The 18,487-nt window shown below is 49.1% G+C and overlaps 1 protein-coding gene across 1 annotated transcript in view; it reads left to right on the forward strand.

The window, feature by feature from the left end:
- The window catches only part of GAK (cyclin G associated kinase), a 1,786,158-nt gene that overhangs the window by 1,298,967 nt on the left and 468,704 nt on the right, over positions 1-18,487 (forward strand). The window lies entirely within an intron of this gene.

Raw genomic sequence — 18,487 nt, forward strand, 5'->3', positions numbered from 1 at the left:
TCTGCTGCTCCTGAGCTCCTGCAGACTCCGCAACACAGTAGGTGGTTTTCGAAGGGCCCTGAGGTCTATCTGACCTTTCAGCAAGTTTGAGGCCAGTATCCCTCATGGGAACTGCATATCCGAACCCCCGTGCACCGCTTCCATTTTCAGTTGCATATCCTTGTTGGCGATTCCTGAGCTTGTGCATTGGACTCCGTTTAGTCCACACCCAGAGCAGTGTTTGCACCAAAGAACTCCGGCCTCCATGCACCGAGTGCTCCATGGGCTGGTACTTTGCAATCTTGCTCGAGGTACCCTCGCGACTCCTGGTCCTTTGGCCTTTGTGTCCTGACTACCCATTGATTGGTGAGTCTCCTAGTCCTTGCTTGTCCACACCTTAACCTGCTTGACCTTTCTGCGTGGATTGATTTTGCCAAGGCTTGTTGGTGCTCCAGCCAGACACTGACCCCTCAGCACTCTACATCCTGTGTAGGACAGCTCACCTCCGGCTCCTGGTCATCCTCAACGTCTCCTGGTCCTCATGGCTGCAGAGTTAAGCATCCCTTCTTCGCACCGGATGCACCCGGCATCGGTGGGCATTCGTCTACCGAGCCCCTGGTCACTATGAAGTGACATAGACTTTGTCCCCTCTGCTTTCAGGTTCCTTCCTTCCAGAATCCAGGCTTGGATTCCTCCAGACCCTTTTTACCTTCTAGGCATCAGTACTTCTTCCCAGGCCTCCATTGAGAACGATTGCGGTTTCCAACACCACTTCCGACCTATGCACCTGGCTCCTCTGTGATAGGTAACTCGGGTGCTACAGTATCCACGGGTGGGGTAACTCTCCAACCTCTTAAGTTCCAAAGGTTTTGCTCGAAGTCCTCCTAGAAGGGTCGTTAAACTTTAAAACTGTAACTGCAACTTCCCCATAGAATTGTATGGAGCCCGCGGTCTTGTTAGCACACTGCACCCGTCCTCTGTGGGGTCCTTATCTACTCACCTTCGGTCCCAGCAATTCTACGTGTTCTAGACTCTGTCTTGACTCATGTCGTGATTGTTATACCACTATTTTAGTTTATGGTTTGGTCTCCCCCTTGAGCCCACTGTATATTGTGCTACTTACAACTATTCTATTGATCTCATATTGTGTGCTTTGTGTTCTATCCTCGTGTAGAGGATACTAGAGATTGTTATATTAATAAATACATATTTTTATATAACTACTGTGTGGTTCTCCTTTCATTTAGTCAATATAGGAGGTAATATTCTGGTAAAACAAGCTGCTTTACATTCCTTCATGATTAAGCCTGAAGGCTGCTCCACACAGCTACCACTAGGATAGCTTTCTAAAGGTTATCTTTGACCTCATACATCATAAGGGTCGTTTGGACTGGTGCAAGGTGCCCACTTTAATTAGTGGACAGCATATACCAGGCCAACTTCTCACAGTCAGGACTAACCTCCTGACCAAGGTGCTTCAACTGGCAGCGGCCTCTTCGAAGCCCCTGCTGCCGTTCAATGAGGCCCTCACGGACATCCTTCTGGGCACTTGGTCCAATCCCAGCACGGGCCCCTGTGGATAGGATGATTGCCTGACGCCACTGCTCGGCCCTGGTCGACCCCATTTTCCTCTCCCAACACCCTACCCCGAGATCCATGGAACCGTGGTCCAAGCCCCGACTTCCAAGGGTGCATTCCCTACCGCTCCACCTGAAAGGGAATCCAAGAAGCTGGACCATCTTGGGACGAAAATGTTTTCTTCTCCAGTTTAGGACTGCGTTGGTGAACACTGCATGTCTCTTGGGCCGTTACTCCCATTCGGTGTGGGACACGGTCGGTGCTGCCACAGTGCCCGGAGGAGGCCCGGGCCGTGCTCTCCCATCAAGTTGCCGAAGGGAGAGATGCAGTGAAGTTCGCTATACGATGTGGACTGGACACCGCCGACTCGCTGGGCAGGACGATTTCAACGTCCGTAGCCCTGAGACGCTGCGCCTGGCTGAGGTCCACTGGCTTTTCCGGGGGTGTCCAAGCTACCCTTTTGGACATGCCCTTTGATGGGCTTGTTTGGCGACAAAGCAGACAATGCGTTTTAAGGACACAAGCGCTACGGCAAGGTCCTTGGGGCCCGGTTCTACCTCTCGCCCGTGCAGTCTGCTTTTTGCCCCTTTCGTAACTACAGAAGGGATGCCACGTTCCGTCTAGAGCCACAGAGGCTGTCCAGCCTCTACGTGGACGGGGATTTGGGATCCACTGCCGTGGGTCTGGGGGGCAGCGGGCAGGCCTGTCCACCAGTGCCCCCTCTGCAGCAGCCTCCAAGCCCTCCTGGTCCTTCCTTTCAGGGCCACCATTTGCCAGTGGGCGGCAAAATTCACCATCACCTCCCCCACTGGCTCAACATCAGGTCACACAGGTGTGTTTTGCTGATAGTGCAAAGGGGCTGCTCCCTCCCTGTTAGAACGGGGGTCTCTAGTTGGCAGGGGTGTGCACACTAGTCCAAGTAGGGACAACCTCTTCCGACACGGTAGCTTGGCGCAAAGCAGGTAGGCTAAACGCAGGAGGCAATGTGTAAAGTATATGTGCAACACACCCCAACAGTACACAGTGAATCACGTGCAAAAAGAAACTACACCTCAGTAATGACAAAATTCACATGGGTTAAGGACTTCCCTTATACAATATAATCATGTGGTCGACATGCAGGCTCTGAGAGTCAGTCAGCCAGTCAAAATACTTTATTCGATTTCATTAAAATCATAAAAGATATAAAACATTTATATACATATAAAATATATATATTGCACTTGCGTTATAATCAGCACATTGGGTTATAATCAATACATTGGGTCAGAAGTTAAGCTACATGAGTTCTGCAATTAATAAAACTTCTTACAATACACTCAGTGGTGCGTTACGGGATCTGATTCTAGACGCCGCCACTAGATAATTTGCCATGCAAAATATGATACGAGTGATGCTCAGTGACTGGAGGTAGAGTAGTGCCGGCCTCACTTGAAGGAAGCCTGCCTCCCTTAAAATTGGCAACAGATATTTTTGCCGTATCTCTGAGCACAAACCACAAAACATAACAAAATGCATGGTATCTTGGGTTGAAAAATTATCACAGATACAAGGTGAGGCTATTTCCGGTTTGACCCATGACTGATAACTGCCCAGGTAAAAATGAATCAAATTAAATCTGAACTTAATCAATGAAAACCTATGAAATGGCCTGGTAACAATGCTGAGGTAAGGCTCAAGCGAGGTAGAGTTTAATAGCAGATAATGTGATCTGACTATAGTTTTCTGCATTTCCCTTTCGTCGCGGCATAGTCTTGCCCTCATCATAAAGTGCTTTTTAGTCAAGTCTACGTCCTCTTTCCTGATACACGAAGGAGAGGCGAAGAGTTCAGGACGACCCAGTTGTTCGAAGGACTTCTTCAAATAATCCAGCCATGGAACTTTTTTAGAATGATCTAGGGACATGACGTAATTCATAATTGCATGATTAAGGGTTAATTCCTTGTTGAGCCATGTCTTTAGCCAAAATATTAAGGGTGCCAGGTTAAGCTTATCCGTAACGTAGACCAGACCCACCTCCGCATGGATTGAAAAGGTTGGGGTGTATTGGGGGACGGACAATAGGGAGCGTAGAAACCTGTTTCTGCCCTCTGGATTGGTTCGAGATGTGCATAACCCCATAGGGGTGAACCATACATTGCTAGTGGAATGCATTTGGTGTTAAAAACTTTCAGTAGGGCCTCCATCGGTCTAGCCCCCAACCTTTTTGAGAAACCCATGAGGGCCGCGGAAGACCTGGCCACAGATAGACTTTTTGCCCTAACCTGGGGACCCCACGAGCCCCTCTCGTCAAAGAGCACCCCCAGGTAGGGGAAAACTGCCACTCTAGAAACCACTTCACCCTTACACTTGAAAGTTTTTGGTTTGCCCTTGTTTCTATGGTATCCGACCACCATTGATTGTGTGGGATTTGTTTGTATTGACCTTTAAATCCAGTTGGTCCATAAAAGCTCTGAACGCATCAAACAGACGCTGGAGACCGATACCAGTACGGGCTATGAGCACTGCGTCATCCGCGTATAGGAGAGCAGGGATCTTTACATCTCCTACACGCGGGATGTCCCCTTCCACCTCTTCCAAGTGCCTGCCCAGTCCGTTAATATCGATAGTAAGACCACTAGCGGGGACTGTATTGTGGTTAACTTCAGGTACCCGCAACACGTGGCAACAGTACTATTAAGGGCGGCCTCCCTAGTATATAATACGAACAGTGTTTGCGTTCGGCCTCTTGGTCATTTTTATGCCCACCTGAATGTAGTTCACTCAGCTCCTAGGAAAATTAGATCACAGCCTCAGTCCCTGATACCGGCAGCTAAGACTTCCTATCTGTATAACGTTAATGCACACCGAAGGAATGTCCCTAATGTGGAATCATTCACTAGTCATAATGCTGGTATTTTTTGTGGGAATGGTTTCAATGTGGACACTCGAAACAGATTTGATCTGCTCTCTGGCCTGGAGGCGTGTGACTGATGTAAGGGGTGTGTGGGGCAGGATAATGATCAAGTGGCAGATGAAGGACATGTAGGGACTCTTGTGTATACAAGGAATGGTAGTAATGTAATTTGCTGGAATATTGCGGGCTTAGCCTCAAAGATGGGAGACTGTAACTGGATCAGTTTCATCAAACAATATCAGATCATTTGTCTTCAAGAGACCTGGTCAACTGAATGTGACTTCTTCCTTGAAGGCTATAAATCATTCTATCTTCCTGCGTCTCCATCTAGCAGGGGTAGGCCAAAGGGGGGTTTAGTCACATTTATTTCTGTTGATTTACCTTGTAATATACGTAGAGTTCAAACAGATAATCCAGGCATTATTGGTCTGTTGGTAACTAAAGATAACTGTTTGGCCGGTCTGGTCAATTTTTATAATGGTATAAACTTATGCTCAGCTCCGAGCCAAGTAGCGGCACTAAATGCTTTTATCTCAGCTTCTATGTATGAATGTATTCACAACCTTTTGATTATGGGTGACTTTAATGTTCACCCTTGTGGTGATCTTCTGCTAAAACGTATTTCGGATGTGCAATGTATACGTTCACAGGGTTTACATATGGAACACACTACCGAAGGGGATTTATTTAATGACTTTTTGAATGACCTAAATCTAACAGTAGCTATGGAACTGAGGGACCCTACCAAGTGTTTTGATATCCCCACTTTTAAAGGGCATGGAAGAGGAACTTTTATTGACTATATACTATTTACATTGTCAATGCAGTCCTTTATGGATTCGTTTTCCATTAGCAACAGTGAATTTAGTGATCATAATCCCCTTACCATTCGGTTGAATGGACCCTGGGTAGCCAAGGAAACACGGAATGGTGTCCCTGGAAGGCTTAGCACAACAGACGGAAGACGTCGCCTTAGATGGTCGATGATCGACGCCGAGCGGCTGTATAATAACATAACAGACACCTGCACAGATGAAATCCAGACTTGCACTGTAGCTGGGAATGAATCAACTAGAGTCCTGGGTGCATTTCAAAATTTGTCGCATAAAGTTTCTGAGCTGTTGACGGCCCCTGCCAATAAGGTAGAGGACAGGGGTCCTAGATGGTTTAACCAGGACTGCTCTAAAGCAGCGCGCAATTTAACCCCTTCCACACTCATGACGAGCTGGGCTCGTCATGAGGTAGCCTCCTGCTACGCTCATGACGAGCCCAGCTCGTCATGTAACATGTGTTTTTGTTGATTCCAGCACACAGCGGGAAAATGCATAGCATCGATGTGGTTAAGGTTGGCTCTGGGAGCTAATCCCAGAGTTAAATCGACTGTGCAAGAATGTAGGAAAAATTATAAATCTGTTATTGCCACACGCAAGGATACCTTAAGACAAGAAGCTTGGTCCGAAATCCTTGACCATGATACCTTAAAGTGTAGTTCCAGATTCTGGGCACTGGTAAATAAACCTTTTCTGGTACAGGTCCCTGGGGATGGCTTGGAATGCTGCATAACTGAGGATGAGTGGGTAAACCACTTTAAAAGCCTATATAGTTGCACGTCGTCAGAAATCCCCAATTATCCACCCTGCGAAAGGGTCCGTATTATCAAGTTTGAAAGAGGTGAGATTCTGGACGGAATATCAGGACTGACAGCTGGGAAAGCGCCGGGTCCGGACGGGATTCCCCCTGATTTGTATAGATCGGATCCTAGTTTTTGGGCACCCATCTTGGAGGCGGTCCTTAATGCGGCTGCATCAGCTGGCTGCCCATACTCATGGGGGGTTTCCACAATTGTCCCGGTCTTCAAGAAAGGGGATAGAGGCAGCCCACTCTGCTATAGGCCAATTTCATTAATAGATTCTATGGTCAAAATAGCAGGAAGAATAATACTGCAGAGATTGTCCGACTGGGCAATTACAAATAACATCATGTCTATTGCTCAGTATGGCTTCTGCGGTGGGCGTTCAACTATAACACAGTCCCTTAATCTCTTCTTAATTTTAAGCAAGTATACTGTAGTAAGGAGGGGTACAATTCACCTTGCCTTCATGGATTTGTCATCCGCCTTCGACTGTGTCAACAGGGGAAGGCTTTGGCAGTCCATGAGGGAAAAGGGGGTTGATACTGGGATTGTTAACTTCCTTGAAGATCTACATAGTAATACTAGTGCCAATGTAAGGTATTCTCAGGATCTGGGCGTAACTAGTAACTTTGCTATTAGAAAGGGTGTGCGTCAAGGCTGTATCCTTGCCCCCTTTCTTTTTAATTTTTACATTAATGATTTAGATAGTGATGTGCAGAACATACATGCGGATTGTCCTAGAGTTGGCAGGCGGGGTATTCCTGTTCTTTTATACGCAGATGATGCGGTTCTAATCTCTAGAACTGAGAGGGGACTGCAAACTTTACTTAATGCTTTTAAAATGTTTGTCTGACAGAGATTTATTAATCAACAATTCTAAATCATTTATAATGCAAGTTGGTCAAAAGCCAAGCAGAAATTTCCTGTTTGAGTTAGATGATGTAGTGATCCCTGTAACGAAATCATTCACGTATCTTGGGGTTACTTTTGACAACAAACTTAGTTGGGGACCTCATCTTGCGAAGAAGAAAGGTGAATTGGCCAGGGTGAATGCCTCCATTTTTAATTTTGCGGCCAAATTAGGAAGAAAACCTACTAGCGCCATGATGAAATTATATAATGCAAAATCAGTGGCCACTGCTGTCTACGGCAGTGAACTGTGGGGTAATGTTGGCGGGGTGCAGTTGCAGACTGCTGAAAATACTTTTATGAAGCGCTTATTGTGTGTCCCAGTTGGTACCTCAAACTATGCTGTACATGAAGAGTTAGGGGCACAATACTCAAGTGACATTTTTTCCCTACGACCTCTGACATGTTGGCTAAATTTGTGGCTAAACAAGGAAATACCACTGACTCATCTGATTATGAAAGACTTTTTATCTCAGGATAAGGCACTGGACACTCCATGGTTAAAGTATCTGAAATCTAGTTTCTTCCGGCTCGGTCATCTGGAACTGTTTGATTCCCCAAGCAGGATTGTTAAAGGGGATGTGAAGGCGATCAAACGGGCTTTCTTTATGGACAGGAGTTCACAAAGGGAATGTGTGGAGCTCCAAAAACCAACTGTAAGAAAATCTGTCATGCTTAAAACATGTGAATCAATGGAGCCATATTTGTCTGGCTCACTGTCCTCTCATGAGAAATTTCTGTTAACCAGATTTAGGTTGAACTTGTTACATCATCTGCTTATTAGACCAAAAAGTGACATTTTTAACAAATCTGCAGCGCCCTGTGGCTGCGACGGAAAGTCTCCACAGGATTTGCTGCATTTTATATTTTTATGTGGTTTTTATGAATACCCTCGCAAACGCTATCTGGTTGCTCTTTTAAAAAGACTCAATTTTAATCAGATCAGACCAGCCCTTATGTACTTACAACTTTTGCATAAGGACAGTATCCTTCAAGTTACCGAATTTTTAAAACTTTGTATAAAGCTGCGAAATTGTTTGGATCAGTGATGCTCCCATGATGATTTATATCTCTCATGATTTCTCTTTGGTACTGTATGTATATATTTGATCCTTGCACTATTGGCCCTTTACTATTGTCTTTACAATGTATTTTTTAAACGCTATTTTGTTTATGTACTTTTATGGTTTGAATCAAAACCGAAATAAAGTCTCTATTGAATTGAATTGAATATAGATAGTGAAGAGGAGGGGGGCCAGGATACAGCCCTGCCGTACCCCTCGCATCGATTTAAATCGGGTCGTGCACCTTTCCTCGTTGGTAACTCTGACTGCAGAGAACAGCTCCTGGTGGAGAGATGCCATAAACTTGACCAGTGCCCCGTCTATCCCGATCTTTAAAAGAATAGCCCAAAATGTGGCCCTGTTCACCAGGTCGAAAGCTGAGGAGAGGTCCATGAATTCCAAAAATAATGACCCCTCCTTAGCTATCGTGTATTTAGAGATCAGCAGATGCAAATTGGAGCACTGCTCCAGAGTGCCTCTCTTCTCTCTAAATCCATCCTGGATATTAGATAACCCACCACAGCTCTCGATACTATCCCTCAGTTTAACCAAAAGGACTCTGCCTAAGATCTTAATTGCAGAGTCTAGGAGGGATATGGGCCTGTAACACCCTGGGTCATCACGCTGGCCCTTCTTGAAGATTGGAACTATAATAGAAGTGGCCCAGGTGGTAGGCCATGAGTTACCATTTGCAGCAGTAAAAACGTTAGCTAGGACCCTAGCCCAGAGCTTAGGCGAATATATGTAAAAATCTGCAGGAACCCCATCGGGGCCCGGGGCTTTGTTCTTCGTTGTGGCTAAGATGGCTTTCTCCACCTCGCTCTGATTGATTAAAGCACATAGGTCCAGCCTCAAGGACTAACATGGGATTCGCATAGCTATCTGTGGCCGTGTCTCCATACACTGCTCTAAAGTGGCCCAGCCATTTGTCATCCAGGATGACACAATCCATATCAGTGTTAGCCGAGTCAGAAAAAAAAGGCTGATTAATTATGGCCCAAAATTGCCTACTGTCCCGCAGGACGTCCGAGCAAAGTAAATTCTCCCAAGCAGCTTTCTTGATGTCATCTTTCCTAACTTTAATTACTTGCTTGTACTTCTCCTTAAGGCGGTAATGACCACCTTATCCCTCGGTGTACGTTTTAAGACTAATATTCGTGCTCTATGCGCCTTAGAGCAGTTCGAGTCAAACCAGCGACAAAAGTTTTTGGTACCCTGCCTTGTTCTCGTCATCAAATCATGCGAGATTTGACTACAAATTGCTTCAAAGGCCCCTATTATGTCATAATCTAAGGCCTTAGTGTCCTGACAAATCGCCATATGTTCCTCTATTTTTGGGAGGAGCTCATCATAAAAATATTTACGTGCCAGATTTGCCCACTTTAGCCTTCTCCCCTGATCCACCGAGCGTAAAGCAGGCCTCGGCTTAGCAAGGCAGGGCATAGGTCCCATGAAGTCCCCCCAGAGCACATCAAGTGCAACAGGATTATGGTCGCTGTATGGAGAGGCAATTGTTCTGTAGGAGGTAACCCTGCTTAAAATGCCTGAGGACAGGAATATATAATCAATAATGGTACCAGGTTCCGAGCCCTTGTAAGTAATTGTTCTTGTCCCCCCTTCCGAAGAAATTGGCTCAAATAGATTACAATTGGCCAACAAGTCTTCTAACTCCTCTCCCGCTTTGGTGTGCTCATAGTGGGGAGCCTCTAGCCCAGCTGACCCCTCATATTTACTTATGCCACACAGGTCACTACAGGGATGAATATTAAAATCGCCCAAAAGGACGAGCTCAGATAATATGTTTATTTTGACTGGCAGTGATTAAAAAGGATTCAGGGTAGCGATATTGTTGTTGCCATTCTCCCTGTTCCACGAGTTATGAAAATTAATGAAAATGGTTCTCCGAGTAGGAGTGATTTCCCTTTCTACTATTAAAATATTTGGTGAGGCAATTTTAACCATTCTTAAAGTCCCTTTAAGTTTTAATGAAAAGAGAAATATAAGGCCTCCCCTGGCTCTACCAGCATTACTGGGGGCTGCAGGGACGACAAAGCTGGTGAAACCATCTAACCAAAAACTGGGTGTGGTATCCCATGTTTCCTGGAATGCTATGACTTCGTGGCAGGTAACAAAGCCAACCCATTCTTCATCTTCTCTTTTGGCTCTGGTTCCAGCCACGTTCAAGCTAAGGATTTTTCAAGCTGCGACCTCTTCAGGGTCAGGAGTCCTGTCCGTGGGAGGCAGCATCGGGTCTGGTAGTCAATCGATTTCCTCAAGTCCTGACAGAGGGGCGAAACGATTACTCAGAATCGGTCCACAACCCTCTGTCAATCTATGGGCTTCCCAGGGGTATAGTGCCTGGGAAGGAAACAATCTCAGACCTCGGAGGGTGTGGGAATGTGAACCCACGGAGCTACCCCATCCCTGGGCTGGACTCAAAACCCGGCCTCTCTCTGGGTATCGATGTTTCCCACTGCTCCACACTTTGGGAGGATAAAAATACCCCAGGGGAACCGGTCTCATCTGATCTCTCGGTGATATGGCTGAACCATCCCAGAATAGTTATCTGCCAGGTTGGCCCTATCAAAGTTGATTACTACACAATCCCCCTGGATATTCTTTGGCTGCTTCCCAATCCAGCCCACCCTCCTAGCAAAAATAATCTTATTAGAAATATTCTCCCCACAGCAGGCATCAGCGCACCAGGTGTTAGCTTTAACCATAAGGTCAGCAGCGGATTCCCGCTCTCCCTCTTTGAATCTGGGGACCCCAATAAAGACTGCGACCAGTGGGGCAGCCTCCGGGGGTAGGTCTAAATAGGATTTGCTGGCCACCGCCCTCCCGTAGGTAAGTGTGCTATGCTGGTTCCCGGCACATACTGAGTCAATAGGGTTGGGAACAATTGCCTCCCGACTCAGGAGAGGGGCACTAAAGACCCGCTGTCCATCTTCAACAAGCACCGCCCCACTTGAAGGTGGATCCGCTCCCCCGGGACTGACCATCTCCATACAACCATCTCCCTGTATTGCTCTGCCTATGTTAGGGACCTCTGAGAGCGGGATATGAACATTGGCGAGTCTATCTATCAAGGAACATTTCTTTAAAAGACCTTCCAAACAAGTGTTCAATGTGTCCACAATGTCTTTAGCGATGCCCACGAGCAAAGGCTCAATCCTGGCAACAAAGAGGGCCTCCAGCTTTTCTCCCAGTACATCCGAAAGTGTAATGAATGTACCTGGTGCGTTATTGTTTCCCCCCCCCCGTTTCCGCTTTGGTGAAAGTAGACCATTAAACTGGGTACTCCGTGGTGTGTGCGGTGTTGGAGTATTGTCCTGTGTCCGGCCAATGCCCGATGTGACAGGGGGGGTAGGATTTGAAATAATAACCACTGGGTCCAAAGGAATAGGGGGGACGTCAGCAGCGACAGTTAACTGTGTCTCCTGAGAGTTGGATACATTAGAATGAGAGGTGGATATCAATCCCAGCTCGTGTTCTGTGTTTGCGATCTCTTTAGTTAGTGCCCCCACAGCAGATGACAGATACGACATAATGGTGTTTGAATGTCTTGGCACCTTGGCTTTACTCCCCCCCCCCTCATCAGTATTAGCATTTTTCTTGCGCTTAACCATGCGTAGGTGTAAAGGGTCCGGCCCTGCCCTGCCTCCTCCTGCCCCTGACGGCCACAGACTGCACGCGTCCTGCGAGGCGTGGAGCAGCTAGTTTTTATGTGACTCTGGGCACGGAAGTGTGAGGCGGCAGTCCGCGTCCCCGTCAGGCAGGCAGGGGATGCTGGGAGATGTAGTTCGCTCTACCCTCTCGGCGGCCGCGATTACCAGCAGCGGCGTCGGGTGTGAGCAAGAGTGTCCACGGGCCCCCTTGAGATGCAGCCACGCAGATGGATGGTGGAAGATGCCCCCAACGAGCTTAGGCCCCCGCTCCGCCGCAGGAGCAGCTCGTTTTTATGCGCCTCCAGGCGCGGAAGTGTGAGGCGGCAGTCAGCGTCCCCGTCAGGCAGGCAGGGGACGCTGGGAGATGTAGTTCGCTCTCCCCTCTCAGCGGCCGCGATTACCAGCAGCGGCGGTGGGGGTGAGCAAGAGTGTCCACGGGCCCCCTTGAGATGCAGCCACGCAGATGGATGGTGGAAGATGCCCCCAACGAGCTTAGGCCCCCGCTCCGCCACAGGAGCAGCTCGTTTTTATGCGCCTCCGGCGTGGAAGTGTGAGGCGGCAGTCAGCGTCCACGTCCGGCAGGCAGGGGACGCTGGGAGATGTAGTTCGCTCTCCCCTCTCGGCGGCCGCGATTACCAGCAGCGGCGGCGGGGGTGAGCAAGAGTGTCCACGGGCCCCCTTGAGATGCAGCCACGCAGATGGATGGTGGAAGATGCCCCCAACGAGCTTAGGCCCCCGCTCCGCCGCAGGAGCAGCTCGTTTTTATGCGCCTCCGGGTGTGCAAGTGTGGGGCGGCAGTCAGCGTCCCCGTCAGGCAGGCAGGGGACGCTGGGAGATGTAGTTCGCTCTCGGCGGACGCGATTACCAGCAGCGGCGGCGGGGGTGCGCAAGAGTGTCCATGGGCCCCCTTGAGATGCAGCCACGCAGATGGATGGTGGAAGATGCCCCCAACGAGCTTGGGCCCCTGAGAGTCTCTTTGGGACCAGGTTCATCAAATTACTAGTTTAGTCTTGGCTTAAGGAGAGGAAAGAAAATTGTGCGCATGGTCAGTCAGAGCTAGTGTCCCTTTAACTGGGTTCCAGCTGCCGGAGTCGGTAAAATGGTCCTGGTGCCATAGGGGTTAAACTCCCGGTGTTACTGCTCCCCCACCGTGCCCACAGTAAGAATGCGTTCACGGGGGGGGGGGGTCAAGCTGGTGCTCGAATTAGTCCCGCTGTGCTTACTGTGAGAATGCGGCCAGGGTTGCTGGAAACATGCCTCCGTGGTTCCCGCAGCACGAATTTTGCCGGAGAAGAAAGTCAGCCTCTTTTGGGCCCACCCCCGCTCCCTGGCTGCAGCAGGTCTTCCTGTGGATCTCTGGCGGGAGGCCGTGAGCACTTCCCTGCAGCCCCGCACCCTTGCCCCAAACGGTCCCAACACTTGCTCCCCGGATGCAGCAGGCCTTTGTGTGGGTCTCTGACGGGAGGCCGTGAGCACTTCCCAGCAGCCCCGCACCCTTGCCCGAAACGGTCCCAACACTTGCTCCCTGGGTCGTTACCTGGGCGGGGCGCAGTCTCTTCCTCACTCCCTTTTCTTTTGCCAGTCTCCGTTGATCGCAGGAGACCGGGTTAGACAGCCTTGCACTCCCGGGGCTTCCGCACGGCCTCTCCGATCGGCAAGCCCCCTGTTGCTAGGCAACATCCCGCTCTGGCTCCAATCCCAGCGCTGCCTCCGACATCGCAGGGATATCCTCGCAGTTCTCCTGAGGTTCACGGGCCGGCAGCTGTGATCTTGGGAACGCAGCGCCTTTCTCACGATGCACAGCCTGATCAGGGACCCGGGTGGCGGCGGTGATTTCGGGGCAAACAGCGCTTCCTACAGCGGCACTTAATTCACGGGCACACAGCGCCTGTGTCACTGGCAGTCACTGCGGGATGGGTGAATCCCGGGCCAGCGGCGATGAGGTTGGTAGCACTTCTCAGGTCCCAGGGCTCACGACGTGTTTCACTGCAGCGCTCTTGCCCAACACCCAGCGCATGCAGGATGCGGTGCACTCGGGTGCCTGGGCCGGTAGCGGTGATTTTAATGAAACAGTGCTTTTCCTCCACAGCGCTTGTGGGGCAGGTTGTGAAGAAGTAGACGTGGTAGTCTTTAGGAGTCTTTATAGTTCAATAAGTAGGGGGACAGCTGCAGGAGAAAAGTAATGATGAAGACACACTGGAGATGATATTCCTGGGTCCCCTCTCGTAGGGCAAGATCAGCAGGCAGGCAGGACAACTCCTCTAACTTGGGGCAGCAGCTCCTGGGAGCAGTTGGCTTCAGTAGTGTAGTAATCCTTCTAGCGCAGCAGTTTTCACTTCAGCAGAGAGTCTTCCTGGTCCAGTAGTGTAACAGAGATGTGTGGCCAGAACCCACCCTATTATATCCTAATGTCAGGTGACCGGGAGTGGCGGCACTTTCTAGAAGAATCTAGGGCTTTGAAAATCTCTGGAAAAATCCAGGAGGCTCTGGGGTGTTCCCTATCTTTCCCACCTGTCTGTCAACAGGGACAAAAGGCTACAGTTGCAAAAATTCCCAGACCGTGCAGACTACCAGCATGCACATAAAGGGTAGGCCTCACTGCAGTTGCAGGGCCTATGGCTGATGCACTAGTGTCACCATGCTTTTAAGGGTGAACACCTGCACCTCAGCACTGTTTAGCAGTGGTAAGGGGCCCAGAGTCCTAAGTCCAACAAAAATGTGGGGTCCAGTGGGGGGCAAAGAGGGCAAAAAATGTAGGGGAAGACCACCCTAGGGCTGACAGGTCTAACACTCCCCTTTGAGACTACCCCGCCATCCATGCCACCTCAATTCCATCGCATGTCGGAGGATCACTTGGCCCTTCTCCACCAGCAAGTTACTGCTCTGTTGGCCAAGGGAGCCATCGAGCTAGTTCATGCCCCAGAAGTAGGTCTTGGTTGTTATTCCCACTACTTTCAGTTGCCCAAGAAGGGCAAGAGTCTGTGCCCTATCTTGGATCTCATGAACGTCAACCGCTTCCTCCGGAAGGAGAAGCTCAAAATGTTGACAATGGCTCAGGTCCTGTCTGCCCTTGACCCTGGAGACTGGATGGTAGCGTTGGATTTGCAGGACGCTTTTTTTCATATCCCCGTCCTGCCGGCCCACAGGCGTTACCTATGGTTCCCAGTAGGCCACGAGCACTTTCAGAATACTGTGCTTCCCTTTGGCCTTACAAGCGCCCCTCAGGTGTTCACAAAAGTGATGGCGGTGGTCGCAGCTCATCTGCGCAGATCAGGAGTTCCACTCTTCCCCTATCTCGATGACTGGCTATTAAAGGCGGGCTCGCCCCAGGCTGTTGTCTCCCGCCTACCTCCTGCATTCGCTGGGGTTCACCATCAACGTGCAGAAGTCACACCTGATTCCCTATCAGAAGCTCCTTTTTATCGGAGCGGTTCTGGACACAGCACAGTTTCAGGCTTATCCTCCAGAGCAGCGAGTCCGGGATATTCAGGCTATGATTCTGATCTTTCAGCCTCTATCTCTGGTTTCTGTCAGGTTGACCCTGAGGCTACTGGGCCTCATGGCCTCCTGCATCCTGCTGGTGGACCATGCGAGATGGCATATGCAGGCTCTGCAGTGGGACCTGAAGTTCCAGTGGGCACAGTATCAGGGGAATCTGTCCGATTGCGACCAGATCTCCGAGGGCACTGCACACCAATTGCAGTTGTGGCTAACAAACCAGGATTTGGTCGAAGGCAGATCCCTCACCCTTCCCGAACCAGAGTTCAAAGTAAATGTAAAAATGTAAATGTAGGTGTACTTATATAGCGCAAACCTGTCACCCAAAGGGCATCCTGGCGCTTGCTTAGGGAACCTGTCCTGGTATTCCCCTGTGAGAAACCCCGGCAGGGTGTCCACAAGGTGAACAGGGCGGCCACAAGAGGGTGGAGGTGGAGATCAGAGGCCTCTGGTCTCCGGTGGAGTCCGGGCTCCACATCAACCTTCTGGAACTTCGGGCGATTCGTCTTGCACTCAAAGCATTCCTTCCCTCTATCCGGGGAAGAGTAGTGCAGGTGTTCACGGACAACACCTCAGCTATGTGGTGCTGCAACAAACAAGGCGGGATGGGGTAGTGGGTCCTCTGTCAAGAAGTTCTCCGTCTCAGGACATGGCTGGAACATCAGGGCTATACTCTGGTGGTGTAACACCTGGCAGGTTCACTGAACGCCAGGGCCGACAAATTCAGCTGCATGATGGAGCGCAAATGGCATCTTCAGTCGGAGGTGGTGCAAGGTCTCTTCCAACGGTGGGGAGAGCCTTGGTTAGATCTATTCGCAACCAAAGAGAAAGTGCAATGTCAGCAATTCTGCGTGTTGGAATTTCCAAGGCGACACTCGCTCGACGACGCTTTTCGTCGCGATTGGAGTTGCGGTCTTCTATACGAATTTCCGCCTACCACTTCTGCGCAGAGTGCTGACTAGATCAGGCGCGACTGGGCACAAGTCATTCTTGTGGCTCCGGATTGGGCCCAAAGTGTCTGGTATCCTGAGCTATTAGACATGGCCATCGATCCTCCTATCCGACTGCCTCTTCGGGAAGATCTTCTGTCGCAACAGCAGGGGACGGTCCCTCCACCCGAACCTGTCCAGCCTCAACCTCCTTGCGTGGAGATTAAGCGGCAACAGTTGACAGCTTCCGACCTTCCTCCTGAAGTCTGATTTTATCTTGTCAGCTAGGCGTCCCTCCACTTAAGACGGTATACGCCTGCAGATGGAACACATTTGTGGCATGGTGCACAGCAAAGGTTGTGGTTCCCCTTTCTGCCCCTCTTTCTGAGGTTCTCTTGTTCCTCCTTTCTTTGGCCCAGCAGGGCTCTGCTCTGGGCACACTTAAGGGCTATCTTTTGGCGATTTCAGCCTTTCTTAGGCTTCCTAATCAACCTTCTCTTTTCAAGTCCCCTCTTGTAAATCACTTTCTTAAGGACTTTACTAGTCTTTTTCCTCTTGTTCCCTTCATAATGCCCCTGTAGGACTTGAACTTGTTCTTACGTATCTTATGTGCGCTCCTTTTGAACCGCTACATAACTGTTCTCTCAGAATTCTGACTTTAAAATTGCCTTTCTGGTAGCCATCACCTCTGCGCGGAGGGTGAGTGAGTTCCAAGCTCTTTCTTCCAAACCTCCTTTTCTTGCTGTTCATCCGGACAAGGTTGTCCTTCGAACTCGTACTTCCTTCCTTCCCAAAGTGGATACTTCTTTCCACATTGGACAGACCATACTTTGCCTACCTTCTTTCCGCCTCTGCATCCTTCCAAAGAGGAAGAGAGGCTCCACCGTCTGGATCCAAAACGGGCGCTTTCATTTTATTTGGATCGCACAAAGCAATTCTGAGTGGATGACCAGCTCTTTGTTGGCTACGTGGGCGCCAGAAAAGGTTGGGCCATGCACAAACGGACTATTTTTAGATGGGTCGTCTTGTGCATCAAAGCTTGCTATGCCTTGACAAAGAAGGAGCCTCCAGTGGGGTTAGGCACCCATTCCACCAGGGCGACGGCAGCTACCACTGCTTTGAAACGTGGAGTCCCCCTTACTGACATCTGTCCAGCAGCTACGTGGGCATCGTCGTACACGTTCACAAAACACTACTGCCTGGACAGCCAAGACTGTAGAGACGGCTTCTTTAGCTGTTCTGTTAACCAGGACTTTCTGGTGTGAACTTGGTTCGCAGACCCACCTCCGGGGTTGGTATTGCTGGATTATCTATTCTAAGGTAAGGAATCTATAACTATTCGTCTCTTTCAGATGAACAAGTTACTTACCTTCAGTAACGATATTTCTGTAAGAGACGTAGATTAGTTATAGATTCCTTACCACCAACCCATCCTCCAAGTTCTGTGAATTGATTTCTAGAGTTAAGGACTTCCTTTGAAGGCCCTAGTTTTGTGCACCAGTGGTCGATGTCTTGTAGGGCTCTGTGCTCCTGGCGTGGAAGGTTGTGTACAGAACTGACGTCAGCGCGTAAGGGCGGCGTCTAAGTAGCTACCGCAATGTCATCCTGGCGACCACAACGCCAACACCGAACGCAGAGCCGACTGACGCCCCCTTTCGCTGCCAGGGGTAGTGCTTACGAAAAAACTTTCTGGATCCAGTCTGACGCCTGGGGGTAATTCTAAGGTAAGGAATCTAAAACTAATCTATGTCTCTTACAGCTATATCGTTACAGAAGGTAAGTAACTTGTTCATTTATGCCATTGTACATCCGGGCTACACAAAATAATGTATTATACCTAGGACTAAGCATTGACAATATCAATACTGAACATTATGTGAATTATCAAGACATCAATTCAGTCAGAGCCACAATGTGTAACTGCAGTCACTGCCACGCTAAAGACCAATACACATGGCATATCAGCTGGCTAAAAATGCTGCATGCTAATTATATCCATGGACACATATGCATCAATACACATGATAACAGTCATGCAATAATGTCTGGCTAAAACAACAATGTCAACATTTACATTCCCTAAAACATGGAAGTAATTTCATGTCTATCAGACTCACCCATGAGTATGTCATATCATCAAGCATACAACAGAAGGGTGCATATCGTACAGTTGCATGTGTAAAATATGCTTGAATGCGCAAAAAGTTTTATGTGTGTTCTTTCCAAACAGGAATAGCATATGCAGTTAAACATGATTGAAACTGCTTTGTTAGGTGCAAATTTGGTATAACAATTGGAGTAATCTGTCATGGTGAAGCTTTTTTAAATGTTCA

Source organism: Lissotriton helveticus, chromosome 2_1 (genome assembly GCF_964261635.1).
Source record: "Lissotriton helveticus chromosome 2_1, aLisHel1.1, whole genome shotgun sequence".
NCBI classification, from domain to species: Eukaryota; Metazoa; Chordata; class Amphibia; order Caudata; family Salamandridae; genus Lissotriton; species Lissotriton helveticus.